We start from the raw sequence: 18,521 nt of genomic DNA, 5'->3' as shown, positions 1-18,521 counted from the left end.
AGTGATGGCAAGAAATCTCTTAAAAAGAAATGTATTTTCAATATTAGTAGAAAAGACTTTGAGGAAGATGTTCAACCAAAGGCAAATATTCAATGTGGACACCAGAGATAAAGAAAAATGCTTAGATGTTCTGATAATCGCTGATGAAGGAAAAAACAGAGTGGTCAAAATAACATGACAGTATTTGTTAAAGAAAGACCTGTTGCTAAGGCACTCAAGTCTTGACTCTGTCTGATACCTCTACGTGACATATAGGCAGACACTGAGAACAAATCATTCTAGCATCTCAGTTCCAATCAAGTCTACCCTTATTTTCCATTTTACTATCCCAGGCAAACCTCATGCTGGACAATTGTAATAACGACCCAATTGGTTAGGCAGCCTCCAGTCTCTGGATGCATGTCAATAGGATCACCTATTGAGAACAGTCTTTTGCCCAACTGTTCTCTGTGCTCAAAATCGCTCAATGGCTGACCCTTGTCTGCAGGATAAATTCAAATTATTTAATGCTATCCAAAGCCCTTCTCAGCTGAAATATTATCTTTCTTTTACATGTCGTATGGCAGAAATCTAAACTAACTTTGAAAGACATAGCGAGTTCAAGAAAATATAAAACCATGGGAAAACTTCAAAGTGATTGCCTCAGTGCCTTGTGAGTAATATACATTTGATTAATGTTCACTAATTAAATTTAACTGAGCATTCTTTCTTATTTCTTGCTGCCTAAGTACTCTTTTGCTACATACATTTCAGGATCCTTTTCTTGCCCATATAACTTTTGCTATGAAACTCCTATTCTTGACCACATCATTGGTCCTCCACCCCCTCATCCAGCTATGGATTCATCTGTGAAAATTTTATCCAGAGGGGCCTCACTCTATTTTTCTCAGAATCCTAGTCCCTTGAAAAAGGAAAATATAAATTCAGTCTAGTTTTTTAATAATTGAAAAAGATAGGGATAGGGGAGATAAGTGAGTCAGTGTATAAAAAAGAGACAAAAGAAGAAACGAGGCACTTTAGGTTCTGACTGATTCTTCCTAGTATGTTTAAGATCATATCAAATACTTCTATTATGGAGATGAATTAGTTTCTTTCTAAAAACACATTTCTACAACTCTGAATATAAGAAATTGTATATCTCTCAATTGCCTATCTTTAATTACAACTTTTGTTTTTATTGAATATTTTAGAGTTTTAGGTTTATGACAAAACTGAGAAGTTAACAGAGCTTTCTCGCATATCCTGTGTTTCCATACATGCATAGCCTGACCAAATATTGACGTCAATCACAAGAATAGTATATTTTTATAAAGGATGAACCTGCTTGACATCAAAACCATAAAATCCATAGTTTACATTGGAGTTCTCTCCTGGTGTACATTCTATGGTTTTAATCAAATGTAAAATAACATGTATCCACCATTATAATATCATATGGAGTGTTTTCACTGCCCTAAAAATCCTTTGTGTTTTGTTTGTTCTTCCCCTCGCTCCCACTCCACAACCCTAAGGATTTTTCTATTTTCTGCACAGTTTCTTTTCCAAAAAGTCATTTAATTTGTTGCCTTCTCAGATAGGTTTATTTTACTTAATAACATGCATTTAAGGTTTCTCCACATCCTTTCTTGGATTGATAACTCATTTTTTTAGCACTGAATAATATTCTATCATCTGGATGTAGAACAATTTATGTATCCATTCGCTGCCTGAAAGACATTGTGTTTGCTTCTGAAATTTGGCAATTAGGAATAAAGCTGCTATAAACACCCATGTACAGGTTTTTGTGTGGACATATGTTTAATTCCTTTGGGTAAATACAAAGAAGCACAGTTTCTGGATTGTAAGTTTGGTTTTATAAGAAACTGCTAAACTGTCTTCCAAAATGGCTGTATCATTTTGCATTCACACCAACAATGAGTTCCTTTTGTTCCACAACATTTGGTGTTGTCACTGTTCCAGGCTTTGGCCATTCTAATAGGTGTATAGCAGTATCTAATGTCATCTTAATTTTCATTTCCCTGATGACATATAATGGGGGGCATCTTTTCATAGGCTTATTTTTAATCTGCATATCTTCTTTAGAGAGGTGTCTTTAAAGTTTCTGGCCCTTTTTTTATTAGACTGTTTAATTTTTGTTGTTGAGTCTTGTTAAAAACAGTGCTCTGGGTTATTTCAATAAGTTACCTTTTCCCCTTGCCCTTCTGGAAGCATGTGAGGGTTTTTCTTTAATATTTACTGTGGAAATTTGGTCAAGTTTCTGGATGTAAACCTCATACTGCCCTGAGGATTCCTCTATAACTAGGTCTCCCTTGAGTATTTAATGCTCAGAGTTGTCCACTGAGACTCTAGCAGTTTGTCAATTACAGTTCATGTGTTTCTACCAAAGTTCAGATTTGCACAGTGTTCCCTACTCCTCACCCTCTGCTTTGGTAAGCTGCAGCTTTCTCTATTTACCTGTCTGTCTCTCCTATCTTGGGAGTTGTGCTTTGCCCTGTGTCCTTCCCTCTGGTATGCATCCAAGATGAATTGTTGATTTTTCGGTGTTTTCAATGTTTTACCTGTTAGGCCTGAGTGGCATCTTCTAAGCTCCTTACATGTGGAATTGGAAACTGAAGTCCTCATTACAGTTCCTTAAAAATTAATGTTATTGCCTTGACCATTGTGACTCAGCTGGTTGGGAATCATCCTACAAAGCATAAGGTCACCAGTTCAATCCCTGGTCAGGGCACATGCTTAGGTTGAAGGTTCAGTCCCCGGTCAGGGAGCATAGAGTAAGTAAGCAATCAATGTTTCTTTCTCACATGGCTGACTCTCTCCCTCTTTCTCCCTCCATTCCCCTCTATCTCAAAATAAATAAATAAAATATTTTTAAAAACATTACTATTGTTATACAACAAAATGTGTGTCCTTGTTTTTAGGTTACACATCACATACAAATACACACACACAAATACAGTCACATACCTCATGTCTACATGGCCCTGAAATAGGAAATGCATGTGTTTTTAATGACTAAACCCTCCGAACTTATTTTCTTTTTCTATATTTAATTGGTTTTTGCTCCTTTTAACCATAGACCTCTAACAGTGTTATCTTGTTATTCTCCTTTTATTATGCATCTCCATCTCTATTCATTTGCTAATTTTTTTTTGTTTGTCTGAAGCTTCTTCTTCCATTCTGTCCATCTATTACTTCAAGATGAAATGAAGGATCCTTTCTTTCAGGAAGCCTTTACCTACATCTGAAATCTCAAGTGGCCAATTCTACACTAAACCCTATGACACTTTTGCATGTATCATTCATTTAGCACTTTATTTCTACTCTTCATTTTGCGGGGGGGTTTGGGTTTTGTTTTGTTTTTCTTCCTGTTAACATCCATCCATCAATTACCTAATTGTAATCTCCCAATGGTAGTTACCAGGTATTAGGTATGTTACTATATCCAATGTCAACTGCAGTGTTCACAAACTTTTTGAAGTTTCATAAGACTTAGCTGACTATAAAGATGATAAGGAGCAATAGAAGATTAAGTCATAAGCATCTCAAGTGACTCTATGGCAATTTTTCTCACAGTACGGTTTGCAAAGGACCTGAATTAATAACTTCTGGAAATATATTAAAATGCACATATGTTGGCTCTCACATAGAGCTTTGAAAACAGAGTATGTGGATATGTAGTATAGGATCTACATTTTTAACAAGCACTTCTATGTGATTCGTATGTACTCATTGCTTCATTGACTGATGAGTTAGCCATGGAATCCTACAACTGCAAAAAGCCATAGAGTTTATCCAATTGAACTTTTCACAAAAAGCAAGTTAAAAAATAGTAAACACACACATTGTATTAACGAGGTATAGAAGAATTGAAATTTGGTCATGAGACTTCCCAATAGCTCATATCACACTGTATAGTATCTTAATCTGCATGTACTAAAAAGCCAAAACTGCATATATCATACAAACAATTTGATATCATATCTGACAATAGAGAAAGTGCTATTTTTAAACAACTTTCTAGAAAATGGTACAGAAGATTTTTGAAAAAGAGTGATATGGATTTATAATATCACTGTTCGGCTTCCAAAGAAGTTTTCAGAATTATTTAAATGTTAAACACAAATAAGATGCACATAATTTTTTAAGGAATTGTCATGGGAGTGATGTGCGGGGCACTCCTGGGTCTGAGGGTCACTGTCTGGAACCAGCTGAAGAGGGAGCAGGACTCTGAATCCCACAGAGCCCTTCCTGGGGTTGTCATGGATGCGGGGAATAAACACAATTCATCACAAACACTTCTCTGCTTGCCAGGAGAGGGGACAAGGCTCTTCCCTCTAGGAGAGAAGGCCCCGGACCCCTGTGTCCAAAGGCTTTTATTGAGAACAATATATGCAGGGGTACACCATGAAACTCATCAATCAATGTCAAAAGGCTATGTTTACAGAAAATAGAGATCATAGATAACAATTGAAGGAACACAAGAGATCTGCCTCAGGTCAGGATCTATGAATAATGTAAATCTCCTTCCCAGAATGAGCTGGTTATCATAGCTTTTGAGGGAAGAACAAAGCATACTTAGAACTTACTTCTAGGCCTGATTGTCCCTGGGAACCACCTGATCCAGTTTAGGGCTGTACCTGCCTTTAATATTGTTTCAAGCGTGAGCCTGGCAGGTGGGACAGAGCCACCAAGAGAGAAAGAGACTTCTTTCAGATAGAATGAGGACTCCAGCTGTGTCCAGGCCAAGGTGACAGGTCCAGGCCTTTTTGCCCTTTCTTCGTGTCCCCCAAGAACTCGTCTGCTGCCCATGCCCTCCATTTCTGGCTTAGGTTGTCCCTCCCCTTGAAGAATCTTACCCATCTTTGACTAACCAACCATCACAGGGTCAAGCAGGGTAATGTGAGGGAGGCAGGGAACCCAGGGGGACAGGTTTCATCTCCTCAGTGGCCTGTTTTCCAAAGGCCTCCTTGGTTATTTCCAACCTTGGGGCCCTCTTGCCCACTGGGGAGGCTACAGTCCCTGAAACCAGACAGGACGGTTCCCAGCAGGGAATGTAAGGCTTTAAAGAACAAGAAATCTCCAATTAGGCTCTTTACCAAACACAGCTGACAGAGCCACGTGTTTTTACCTCTGACATCCCATTTCAATTATTTTGCCAATTGTTATGTAGTACTCTAGTCACCAGCTACAGATGAATCAATTTCTACAATTAGAAATGGTGCTATATAACAACTGACAAGGAACAAAGAGAGGATAAAAATAAACCCACCAGCTGGAGAAAGTGGCAGGTGATGGTTCAGCACACAGCCCATCACACCTAGCTGTTAAGCTGGACAATTAACATGTACTTCTTAAATTTTTCATTTGCACATGGACCCAAATAAATATGCTCTGATTTCTCTCCCTGAATTGTCAAGGCAGATGTTGATATAAAACTAGGTTGACAGATACAAAAATATGTTGAATTATCCATCAATGAATTGCACTAGTTGGCTAGAGCAGAGGTCAGCTCTGAATGGCTATTCAGCCAGTCACACAAGTATCCTATCATTCTAAAGAAGGAAAAAAAGAACAATATTGTGAACTGATTTAAAGAAAAAGCCCACTGTGGTATATACAAAAACTAAAGAAATGATAAAATATAGATAATTTGCCATTCTGACAGAAGCAAAATTAAGAGATTTAGTTTCCCATACCCATTTAATTCACTAATGTTCCTACTGAAACCATTAGCAGGGTGGCATTTGCTGTAATTGTAATTTTTTTCCTACATGTGCTTAATTTGCAGGAAGTTTAGCATCTGTGTCGCTGCTCATCTGACACCCCCAGAGACCAAAGTCCGTTTATTGTCAGAGGAGGCTAAGGCAGCCTAAAGTCTAGGCTAATATTATCACCTTTGTCATGCACGTTCTTCCTCAGTCTGGTGACTAGTGAGCCAGGAGAAAAAGGACTGTGAGACCATTAAATGATGACTCTAAAAGTATGCTTTTGGGGCTGGACACCTTACAATAAATCAAATTTTGTGTTAATTTTGAGACAAGAGATTTTGTTTTCCCTAGAAAGGTCTTTTTAAAGACACAACAGCCAGAAATCAAAGGTTTGATATATATTACTAGAAAATGTTGAGTTAGACTCCTGTGTCACAAAACAAAGGTTTCATGATATTCTGGCTATAATTCGTTTTTGCTAAAGAGACAATGTAGTATGTGCAGGTCAATAACAAGGCTGTCATCAGTTCTCAGGGTAGAACCCTGCTATTAACATTGGCCAGGGTATTGCCAAGCTACTTCACCTTTCTGCCTCTTACTTCCCTTTCTCTAAACTATGGCATGATAACTAGTATCTACATCATAAGATTTTTGAATATTAAATGAATTAATATATTTGTGCCACTTTAAATAATGTGTGGCACAAGACTAAGACAATGTCATATTAGCTATTAATACTATTCTCATGAAACAAAACTAATAGGTATCCTAATAGTTACTTTACCTTAAAGTATGTCTTTTATCACAAAAATATTATTTCTCCATGGTCATCATTTAACATTTAAGGAGAAGTGAGCCCATTCTTGTGCTCTCAGTCTTGCTTAAATCTCAATTAAAAACTAATCTTATGTGGAATTATCATGTTTTGAGTCCCTTGACCAACTCCCTTTCTTCTTCAGATGGACATAAAAAAGAAACAAAGCCTTAACACTGCTTTGTGGGTTCAGGGAATGAGGTGATTATACATGGCTGAGGATGGTCCCATATGATTATTGCTAAGTTTTGTTAGACTATGTTTCACATCCACTGAAGCTGTATAGATTTTTTTTTAATCTCTTGCTAATTATACTGGTTCCTGCATAGTATTGATTTCTTAATCTTCACTTGGTTTTTACTTTTAAGGACCACTTTTTAAAGCTGTCTAAATAATTGATTTTGGTCAGGACCAGCTACATATATTGTGGGGCCAAGTGAAAAATGAGAATGTGGGCCCCTTTTTAAAAATTATTAAGAATTTTAATACAATGACAACAAAATATTAGACCAAGTATAGTTCCTTCTGAGTGTAAGGCCTTCTAAGTCTTGTCCAGGTCACATGGCCATGAACTTGACCTTGATTTGAAGTGGTTGGCCTTCTTATTCAGAATTTAAACTATCATAGTAATCTGTAGTACTTGCATTACTGTCTTACCAATAAATGTTATTTTTTCTGGCATGTGGACATAAGCTCGTCTATAAAGGTATTTTAACAGAACTGAAATTGCAAAGTAAATATCTTTATTTTCTTTAATAAGCTATGAATATTTCTGACTTTTCAGGACTTCTTGAATATTTTAGAAAGAGAAAATTGTACATATATGTGTATAAATATGTGTGTATATAAATATGTGTGTGTGTGTGTGTGTGTGTGTGTATTCATACCCAAACCAAAATTCTCAGTCTGAAGTCTAAAAGAAAACTATTGGTTGACTGGAAGAAGGAAAAAGTAGCAGCAATAAATAAATAAGACAAAAGAAAAAAGTGGTATGTATATGGACCTACATATTATCCTTTTATCTAGCCTCAGTTTATATCACATTAAAATGTTTGTTGATTGATCAAATGTTTTTTAATACTTAACTCCATTTATTAACATGACACTTTAATTATTTTGATTCTAATGAGAAAAAATCAAAATACTTTTTTGTGACATTTCCTTACTTTTTCAGTTATTTTCTCCTCCTTTATTTATTTATTATTTATATATTTTTAATTTTTTTTATTGTTCAAATACATTGGTCTCTATTTTCCCACCACCACTTTCCCCTGAAACCTCCTCCCTACCTTCCTGTTTTAAAAAAAGTTTATATTTTTTTAAGAATTTGTCCATTTCATCAAGGTTTTCAAATTTCTTGGCATATAATTAGCCACAGTAATTTCTTACAATCCTTTGTATTTCTGTGGTATCAGTTTTGATTTCTCCTCTTTCATTTCTGATATTATCTATGTGAGTCTTCTCCTTTTTGTTCTTGATGAGTCTGCTTAAAGGCTTGTCAATTTTGTTTACCTTTTCAAAGAACCAGCTTTTGGATTGGTTGATCCTTTGAATTGTTCTTTTACTCTGTACATCATTCAATTCTGCTCAGATCTTCATTATTTCCTTCTTTCTACTTGCTCTGGGCTTTGTTTGCTGTTGTTTCTCCGTTCCTGTAGCTGTAGGGTTAGGTCGTTTTTTTGAAATATTTTATCTTTTTTAAGTAGGCCTGTACTGCTATGAACTTCCCTCTCAGGACTGCCTTTACTGTGACCCTTAGGTTTTGGACTGTTGTATGTTCATTTTCATTTGTTTCCAGAAACTTTTTGATTTCTTCTTTGATCTCATTATTGATCGAGTCTTTGTTTAATAGCATGCTATTCAGTCTCCATGAGTTTGAATGTTTTTGAGGTTTTTCTTTGAGGTTGGTTTCCTGTTTCAAGCCCTTGTGGTATGAGAAAATGCTTGTTAGTATTTCAATTTTCCTGAATTTGTTGAGGCTTGCTTTGTGTCCTATCATGTGGTATACCTATGAAAATATCCCATGTGCATTTGAATAGAATGTGTATTTTGCTTCTTTGGGATGAACAGTTTTATTCATCTACACATATATCTATATGTGTAGATATAATCAGTTAAGTCCATTAGATCTAATGTGTCATTCAGTTCTAAAATATCCTTGTTGATGTTTTGTCTGGAAGCTCTATCCATTATTGGCAGTGGGGTGTTAAAATCCCCTACTACCAGTGTGTTTCTGTCTATACCTTTCTTGACGTCCTCCAAGATTTTCCTTATATATTTGCGTGCTACTATGTTGGGTGCATACATGTTTACAATGTTGTCTTCCTGATGGTTTCTTCCTTTGAGTATCATGAAGTATCTTTCTGGGTCTCTTTTTATGGCCTTTGTTTTGAAACCTATTTTGTCTGATATAAGTATTGCTACCTCCATTTTTTTTCCCCTGTCCATTTGCTTCGAATATTTTTTTTCCATCCCTTTACTTTCAGTCTGTGTAGGTCCTTTGTTCTGAGGTGAGTCTCTTGTAGGCAGCATATGTGTGGGTCATGTTTTCTTATCCATTCAGCTATCTTATGTCTTATGATTGGGGCATTTAGTCCACTTACATATAAAGCTATTATTGATAGATACTTATTCATTTTTTCCCTTCGTACCTGTGTTCCTCTCTTTCTCACTTTTTCTTCATCTTCTTAAAGCAGCCCCTTTAGCATATCTTGCAGCACTGGTTTAGTGGAGATGTATTCTTTTAGCCTTCTTTTGTATGGGAAACTCCTTATTTTCCCTTTCATTTTAATTGAGAGCCTTGCTGGGTAGAGCAGTCTTGGTTGCAGGCCTTTGCTTTTCATGACTTGGAATATTTCTTGTCATCCTCTCCTGACTTGTATTTTTTCTGTTAAGAAGTCAGATGTTAGCCATACTGGAGCTTCCTTATATGTTACTACCTGTTTCTCCCTTTCTTCCTTTAGGATTCTGTTTGTCTTTGGTATTTGCCATTTTAATGATGATGTGTCTTAGAGTAGGCCTCATTGTGTTCTTCTTGAATGGGATCCTCTGTGCTTCCTGGACTTGGGTGACATTTTTTCTCCTCCAATTAGAGAAGTTTTCCATCATTACTTTTTCAAACAAGTTCTTTATCCCTTCCTCCTGTTCTTCTGCTTCTGGTATCCCTATTATATGGATATTATTATGTTTAAAGTTGTCCTGTATTTCCCTCAATGTCTGTTTATTCTTTTTGAGTCTTTTTCCATTTTTTTGCTCTTTCTGGGAGCTTTTTTCTACCTTGTCCTCCAGCTCATTGATTCAGTCCTCAGTTTCATCTAGCCTGTTTTTTATTCCTTCTATTGTATACTTCAATTCAGAAATTGTATTCTTCATTTCCTCTTGTCTCTTATTGATAGTTTCTTTGTCCTTTTGCATGCTGATATACTTTGCAGTAAGTTCCTCATAGTTTCCCTGTAGTTTTTTGTAATTCTCTCTGAGCTCACTGAGCTCATTGAGCTTCCTTAAACCATTGTTTTGAACTCAATATCTGATAGTTTACTTGCCTCTATTTCATTTAGTTCTCTTTCTGGGGATTCTTTCTTTCTCTTCAATTCAGGGATGTTTCTTTGTCTTCCCATGATTTGTGAGACTCTTCTTTTTTGTTTCTGCTTCTTAATTTGATCTGTCTTGACTTCTTGACTTTGTGGTGTGAACTTCTATGGTAGGAGACTGTGCTTTTTTTTTTTTCTTTCTGGATCTGCCTTTGACGATGTCAGCTATTGACCCCCTCTGACCTTAACAGTCTTTTAGAGACTTCTAGGAGTCTACTGCCTGTGGTTGTCTCCTCTAGTTTTTAATCTAGTCACTCTGCACTGAACAGTCAGGCTTAGGCACTAGAGGGCGTGGCAGAGTCCCTCCTGTGGGCATGGTTATGGTGTCCTTTCAAGCTGCTGCCACTCAGGATAGTGGTCTACCTGAGCCAGGTGGCTGCTGCCATATGGGAGAGGAGTCAGCACTGGGACCCTGCTGGCTAGTCCCTCAGTTTTATCCATAATGTCTCTGTCTCCAGGCTCTCTTCAAGTGTCTCTAGACCACTCTGCATCCTTATTTGCCAGGGATCTACTATCCGTGACTGCCACTCTGTACTCAGCAGTCTGGCTTGCCCACCACCAGGCCAGGGCAGAGCCCCCTGGGTGCAGGGCAATTGTGTCCTCTCAAGCTGCTGCCACTCAAGGGAATTATCTGCCTGAAAAAGATAGCAGCATAGTAGCTGCCAAATGGGGGATGAGTCAGCACTGAGGCCTCGTTGGCTACTCTCTCATTTCTCTCCCCAAAGCCTTCCCCAGTATCTCCTCAGGTGGATCCAGCCCACTCTTCCCCTGCCTTTGCCAGAGCCCAGGATAAGTGGCTGCCAGTACAAGTTTATGCATTGGCCCTTTAAAAAGCTCTTTGCATCTCAAGCAGCCTGTCTCTGGCAGACAGCAACCCTGCCATTTTTCATAGCTGGCTGTTATAGGTGTACTTTTTGGGCTCTGGTGCTGTAGGCTGCAGATCTCCACCTATGGTTCAGACCCCGCTCTTCTCAGGGGTTCTAAGTGGCTGTTTAAATATCCCTCTGGTGCTGCTGCCCATGGGTGCCTGGCCCGCCTTCTTGAGTCTCTACCACACTCCTTACCAGTTAGGTTGCATTAAACCTGATTCTTCTGTCTGTCCGAGGTTATAAGGCTCTTCTCTCACTATTGTTCTGCTGTTTTCCAGGTTTTTTTCTCCACAATTCCAGATTGGTCCTGGAAAGATGTAAATGTGACTTCCATTCACTCTTCTGCCATCTTGAAGCCCTCTCCTCCTTTATTTTTACTGGGATATTTTTACATAAAAACAGATTTTAAAAAGATAATCTCATTAATTCTTTATTATGTCAAGTGATAATGCTCAGCTTGCAACATTATAATTATTTCCAAGAAAATCAGTTGAAATACTGCAAAACAAGACATTATGATATAAAGTAAGAAAACTAGAAAAAATCTAATGATAACTAAAAAATAATACTGATGGTCTTAGGTCTCTACATATCAATTCACAGAGCATTCGTAACACAAGGAGTGCAGCTATAGTTTAAATACAAAGACATAAACTCAACCTTTCAGATATTGCTGTTCTACAGGAGAAGTTTGTAAAGGATGTTACATACATTTAATGTATATATTCAATAGAGTCCTGTGAGGGCATCATTATTATACTTCCCTTTGTTAAAGATTAAGTTCAGAAAAATTCAACGATACTCTCCAACACCATACAGTTAATACAAAAATGTGCCGTAAAGTCTTATGGAAGAGGGTGTTAGAATCAATGCACTGATGATATTATTGCAGTGTTTTACAATAAGTTACTTGGAGAACTGCAGGGAATGCATGATTACTTAAAAAATCATCAAAGAAAACTCCCACACTCTATTCATTGATAATTCATGTTTGCACCCATTCACACACTTATTCAATCATTCTGCCTTTTAATAGATGTAGACTGATGAAAACAGCAACCAATGCAGATGGTTGTCTTACCCACCTAAAAGTACTGACTTGAATTCATTCTTGATTTGCTTGATAGTTTCATCATTGTGAGGCTTGGAAATGAAAAAAACTGCAGCCCAGGATTTACAGAAGACAGGATTAAAAACCTTTAGAACATTTTCCCTCAGCCTTGGCATCAAATTAGTATAATGAAAGAAATTGGTTTTTTTTTTAATCTGTTCATAGCAACTTTTCCCTGATGTTCCTGCTGAGTTAGCCTAGGGTGAGGCTTAGGTGAGTGTGTGTGTATTTGTGTTCCTATGCACCCTTTGCTTTAAAAGAAGAAATTCTGTAAAGATAAACCAGAAACTGCTGAAAATAATACACAAATGGGGAGTGTAGAGGAGAGAAGAAATACATCTGAAAATACGAGTGTACTAAGAAAATGTTTTTACTTTAGACTTTGAAACATGTAAATATTTTATATATTTCTACAATAAAATTAAATAAATAATAAGGAAAAAATTGAAAGTAACAGTACAGAAACTAGTGAGCACTTCGTTCTAACCATACACTTAGTAGGCTATAGTCTAAAATCAAAAAGAAATGCAGATGTTTGTAATATACATAACAGGTTTACTTATTATGTTTGTTTGGATCATGATATTGGTATTGCAATTCTTAAATTTTCGTTTTATTGTAGGATACGAAAAATATGTGTTACTATATTTCTAGTAGTCAAGGTCATCACCATAGGAAGAGCTGTATAAATATGGAATAAAAAATAAGAAATAACAGACAAGACTTCCAGCCAAGATGGAGGTATAGGTAGATATACTTCACTTCCTCACATAACCAAAGGAAGGATAATGACCAATTTAAAAGCAAAAAATTACCATAAATGCCAGAAAATTGAACTGTATGGAAGTCCTACAACCAAGGAGTTAAAGAATAAACATTCATCCAAACTGGTAGGAGGGGCGGAGATGGGAAACCAGGCGGCAAGGACCCACAACAAGGCAGTGGCTGGTGGACCAGGATATCCCACATTTGTGTGCAGATAAGCCAGGAGGAACAACTGGAGAGAGAGACAGACCACATAACCCAGGGTTCCAGCTTTGGAAACAAAACCCTCAAAACCTCTGGCTAAAGCAACCTGTGGGGTTTGAGGTGGTGAGAGAAACTCCCAGTCTCACAGGAGAGTCTGTTTGAGGGACCCACAAGATCCTAGAATATACACAAGCCCACCCACAATGGAATCAGCGCCAGAAAGGTCACAATCCATTTGTGGGAAGCAGGGCAAGTGACTGAAAATGAGGTAAGAACCAAGCTAGCAGCATTGTTCCCTCTCTGATCCTTCCCCCACATACAATGCCACAATGCAGCGAAGTGGTTTGCTCCACCCCTTACAGTGTAACAGCTGCATTGAGACAAAGAAATATGGTCCAAATGAAAGAACAAATCAAAACTCCAGAAAAAGAACTAAGCCACGAGAAAATAGACAACCTGCCAGATGCAGAGTTCAAAAACTGGTAATCAGAATACTTACACAAATGATTGAGTACAGTCATAAAATAGAGGAAGAATGAAAGGTTATGCAAAGTGAAATAAAGAAAAATATACAGGGAACCAACAGTGAAGGGAAGGAAACTAGGACTCAAACCAATGATTTGGAGCAGAAGGAAGAAATAAACATTCAACTGGAGCAGAATGAAGAAACAAGAATTCAAATAAATGAGGAGAGGCTTAGGAACCTCGTGAAAACTTTAAACATTCTAACATCCAAATCACAGGGGTGCCAGAAAGAGAAGACGAAGAGCAAGAAATTGAAATCTTATTTGAAAAAATAATGGAGGAAAACTTCCCCAATCTGGGGAAGGAAACAGACATGAAAGTCCAGGAAGCTCAGAGAGTCCTAAAGAAGTTGGATCCAAGAAGGAACACACCAAGACACATCATAATTAAATAACCCAAGATTAAAGATGAGTAGGGAATCTTAAAAGCAGCAAGAGAAATGGAGACAGTTACTTACAAAGGAGTTCCCATAAGACTATCAACCTATTTCTCAAAAGAAATCTTACGGGGAAGAAGAGGCTGGAAAGAAATATTCAAAGTCATGAAAAGCAAGGACCTACAACCTAGATTACTCTATCCAGTAAAGCTATCCTTTAGAATGGAAGGGCAGATAAAATGCTTCCCAGATAAGGTCAAGTTAAAAGAGTTCATCATCACCAAGCTATTATTATATAAAATGCTAAAGGGACTTAACTAAGAAAAAGAAGAAGATCAAAACTATGAATAGTAATATAACAACATACTCACAATTATTAACAACTGAACCTGAATACAAACAAAAAGAAAAGTAAGCAAACAAGAACAGGAACAGAATCACAAAAATAAAGATCACATGGAGGGTTATCAGTGGGAATGGAAAAACAGGGAGACTGGGGGGAAATGGAACAGGGAATAGGAAGCAAATCGGTAGGCACAAAATAGGCTGGGAGAGGTTAAGAATAGTATAGGAAATGGAGAAGCCAAGAGCTTATAGTTATGACCCATGGACATGAACTAAGTGGAGGGGCACACTAGAGGTGGGTGCAGGGCAGAGGAGGCTAAAAGGAAGGGAAAAACTGAGACAACTCTAATAGTATAATCAATAAAGTATACTTAAAAGAGAGAAATAACTCTATAGTGTTGGATTTGAAGCTATTGATATGAAATTATGCTTAGGTATATTCCTCATTAGGTCTGCCCTCTGAACGGATCTAGAAGCATATAACCACAGGAGCCATGGGCAAAGTAACCAGATCAGGTTTCTCATCACCACTTAAAGGAACCAGAACTCTTTAAAAAATTATCTGAGTGAGTAATAACTTTTTTTGTCAGAAAGCAAGGAAGATCTCAGAGAACAATGGGGACTTCTTCATCCAGCTTGTAGGAAATCCTGGAAGCCAAATATGGGATAAATTGAGCATAAAAATAATGACTATAATATATTATAGTAAAATGAATAAAATAAAGTCCATTAATCCTCCATGATATTCAAAACGAGGATGAACAGACAAGACACATTCTTGTTTTTAAAAGACTGTTTGCTAATAAATGTAGAATAAAAAATTTTAAAAAGCCACCATTTGTAACCACCAATGTAATAATCAATTCAGACGAGTATCATCACTGGCTGCTAAAACCATTAGGATATTTTCACAACATAATCATCACTCTTCGTATGGTTTATTCATTATAAAGGGGAAAATGTAACTTTATAATAAAGAGCTCTGGTGGAAAACACTTTAAACAAATGATCACACTTAATACAACCAGCAATGGGACAAACTACATGATGTGTTTCCTGGTGTGATGCAATGGGAAGTACTAAATGTCATGGATTGAACGTAATGCCTAAACTGTTTGAATCTAATGAGAAAATCATCAGACACATAGAACATTTTACGAGTCAATATTATTGGCAAAGAGAAAAGAAAAAAGAAAAAGAGAAAAACAGCCCAGAGACAGTCGTATAGTTAAGGTAATTAATGAGATATCACAATCCAATGTAATATATGACTCTTGATTACCCACCTAGGTAAGAAAACTTAAATATGTATGTATATATATCTGTGTGTGTGTGTATAAAATGGGGATAAATAAACTAACTGGAACATAAACTACATGACAGATTATATTATTTTATCAGTGCTAAATTCTTAGATATGAAAGTATTTATTACTGCTAAATTAAGATACAATAATGGCATTTTGTTATAGAAAAAAGTCCTTATTCCTAGACATATGCTGTAATATATAGACTTGAAAATATAAAAACATCTTTGGTGTGTGTAGACATGGGGGAAGACAGAAAGAGAGAGAGAATAAATGTGACAAAATATTTAAAATTGATGAGTCTGGACAAAGGTATAGAGATGTTTATACACTATTTCAATTTTTACAAGTACAAATATAATCGAAAAAAGTCTGGAGCCCTGGCTGGTGTGGCTCAGTGAATAGAGCGCCGGCCTGCAAACCAAGGGGTCACTGGTTCCTTCTCCAGTCAGGGCACATGCCTGGGCTGCAGACCAGATCCCCAGTAGGAGACGTGAAAAAGGTACCCATACACATTGCTGTTTTTCCCCCTCTATTTTCTCCCTCTCTTTCCCACTATCTAAAAATAAATAAATAAATAATCTTTTTAAAAAGTTTGGACAAAATCATTTATGAGATTGGTCAATAAAGAAAAGAAAATGAGAAGTCTTAAAAACTAAATTTTCTGCAGCAACATTTAAATCATGACATAAATTTTAAAGACAACTGAAAAACAAAGGGGGCAAACAAAAGTAACAAATATATTTAAAGACCCTCATGACTTAATCTGAAAGGATAAATTTCCCCAAATAAAAATAGCCTAAGAAAGTGAACAGAAATTTCACTTAAAAAAAACAAAACACTGGCACCCGAGAGCCACCTGGGTCCAGCCTTGGTCAACACCCCTAGCTAGGTGTTTTGTCATTGCTGTGGACAGCAAGCCCTTGGGCCACATCTCACAGGTGTTGGAAGGCAAAGTTCCAAAGATGGCCGAAAATTTTCATGTTCTGAGAATGGAGAAGAAAGGATTTGATTATAAATATTCCTGCTTTCACAGAATTCTTATGGGATATATGTGCCAGAATGGTGATTTCACAGGCCATAATGGACAGGTAGCGAGTCCATTTATGGGGAGAAATTTGATTATGAGAATTTCATCCTGAAGCACATGGGTCCTGCAGTTTTTTCCGTGGCAGATGCTGGACCCAACACAATGGTTCCCTCTTTTTCATTTGCACTGCCAAGACTGAGTGGTTGGCCAGCAAGCAGGTGGTCTTTGAGAAGGTGAAAGACCACATGGATATTGTGGTAGCCATGGAGTTCTTTAGGTGTAGGAATGACAAGACCAGCAAAAAGATCACTGTCGCTGACTGTGGACAGCTCTAATCAATATGACTTATGTTTTGTCTTAACCACAAGTCCATTCCTTCTGTAGCTCAGGAGAGTACAATACTTTATTCCCATTGATTTGAAATATTCTATAATATTCTTGCTCTCGCTGAAGTTTATTGGGTTCTACACTGTCCAAGTCTAGCTGGACTGTAGAGTCAAATTTATGATTATGAAGTAAAAACTAAATGACAACAAAAAAGTAATATAATTTCTCATTTATTATTAAAATCAACTTTACCAAAAATAATAGAAACCAGCAGTTAATTACATTATAATATGCATCGCTAAAGAATTTCAGTAAAATTGTTACTCTTCCTGGAAGAAAACTTGGCAAATACCTGTCTAAAGTCTTAATAATACATATATGTTTAGGCTTGTATACAAATGGGGAAATTCCATTTCAATAATTAATCATATGGAATTAAGAAGAGCCCTAGAGATAAGCACAATGATGTTTAAGATAGCATTGTTTATAATTGTGCCAAATTAGAATTAGTCTAAGTGGCAAAAGTAAAATAGTAAAATTTTGATTAGGTAAATCATGTATTTATACCACTAAATATTATATGGGTATTTAGAGAGAGAGGGAGAGAGAGAGAGACTGTCTTTGGCACGATTGTGGGGGGGTTTGTCTTCTTATTTTACGTATTTTATTTATTTTTTTAGACAAAGTCACTTGTAATTCAGAATATTATTTTTATCTATTTTTTTAACTGAATTTATTGAGGTGACATCAGTTAATAAAATTATACAGGTTTCAGATGTACAATTCTACAATACATCATCTGTATATTGTATTGTGTGTTCACCACCCCAAGTCTAGTCTCCTTTCATCACTATTTATTTCCCCCTTTACACTCCTCTACCTCCTCCCACCCCGGCTTTCCCCCTGCTGTTGTCTGTGTTTTTAAGGTTTTCTTTTCTTTCTTTCTTTTTTTATTTTTGCTTAATCCTTTCACCTTTTTATCCAGGGTCCCAACACCCCTTCCCTCTGAAATCTGTCCATCCATTCTCTGTATCTATAAGTCTTTCTACTTTGTATATATACATATAATATATAAACATATCTATACATATAGATGGACAGGAATTCTAGAATGATTCCATAATGTATTATATGTATCTTTGTTGAAATTGTAGGGGATTTTTCTCTTATTGTTTATGTATTTTAATTGTGTAGCCTTTTTTAAAAACTAATGCACACTGTCTGTTTGAAAAGTATTATGAAAAAGAGAGAAGCTTATAAAAATTGTTGGGATGACTACAAAAAGAGCTCTAAAAATAACTCAGATTTTTAAATACTTTAAACAAATGAAACAGGAGCATTTCAAAAGGTATCATTAAGTAGTATTAAGGGCAGTATTAAAGGATCGAGATCATAATAAATTTAGAGTAATATAAAATAAGTACAATGAAAGGAGATGTTTTCTGTTTAAAAGAGTAAGAAAAAGGAGAAATAAGAAGGGATAAAGGAGACAAAAGGGGAAGTAGAAGTTGAAGAATAAGACTTTTTTCATATTTTCCTAACAAGACAACT

At 36.5% G+C, this 18,521-nt stretch overlaps 1 pseudogene; it reads left to right on the top strand.

Annotated features, from left to right (window-relative positions):
* LOC129073639 (peptidyl-prolyl cis-trans isomerase A-like) overlaps window positions 1-16,978 on the top strand; it is a 34,140-nt pseudogene extending 17,162 nt beyond the window's left edge.
* Window positions 16,979-18,521: the final 1,543 nt, after the last annotated feature.

This window comes from Pteronotus mesoamericanus, unplaced genomic scaffold, assembly GCF_021234165.1.
Source record: "Pteronotus mesoamericanus isolate MK-2021 breed Mesoamerican mustached bat unplaced genomic scaffold, CSHL_Meso_final contig_42, whole genome shotgun sequence".
NCBI lineage: Eukaryota > Metazoa > Chordata > Mammalia > Chiroptera > Mormoopidae > Pteronotus > Pteronotus mesoamericanus.
The sequence above is the reverse complement of the archived record's forward strand: the minus strand, read 5'-3'. Positions and strand labels throughout refer to the sequence as shown.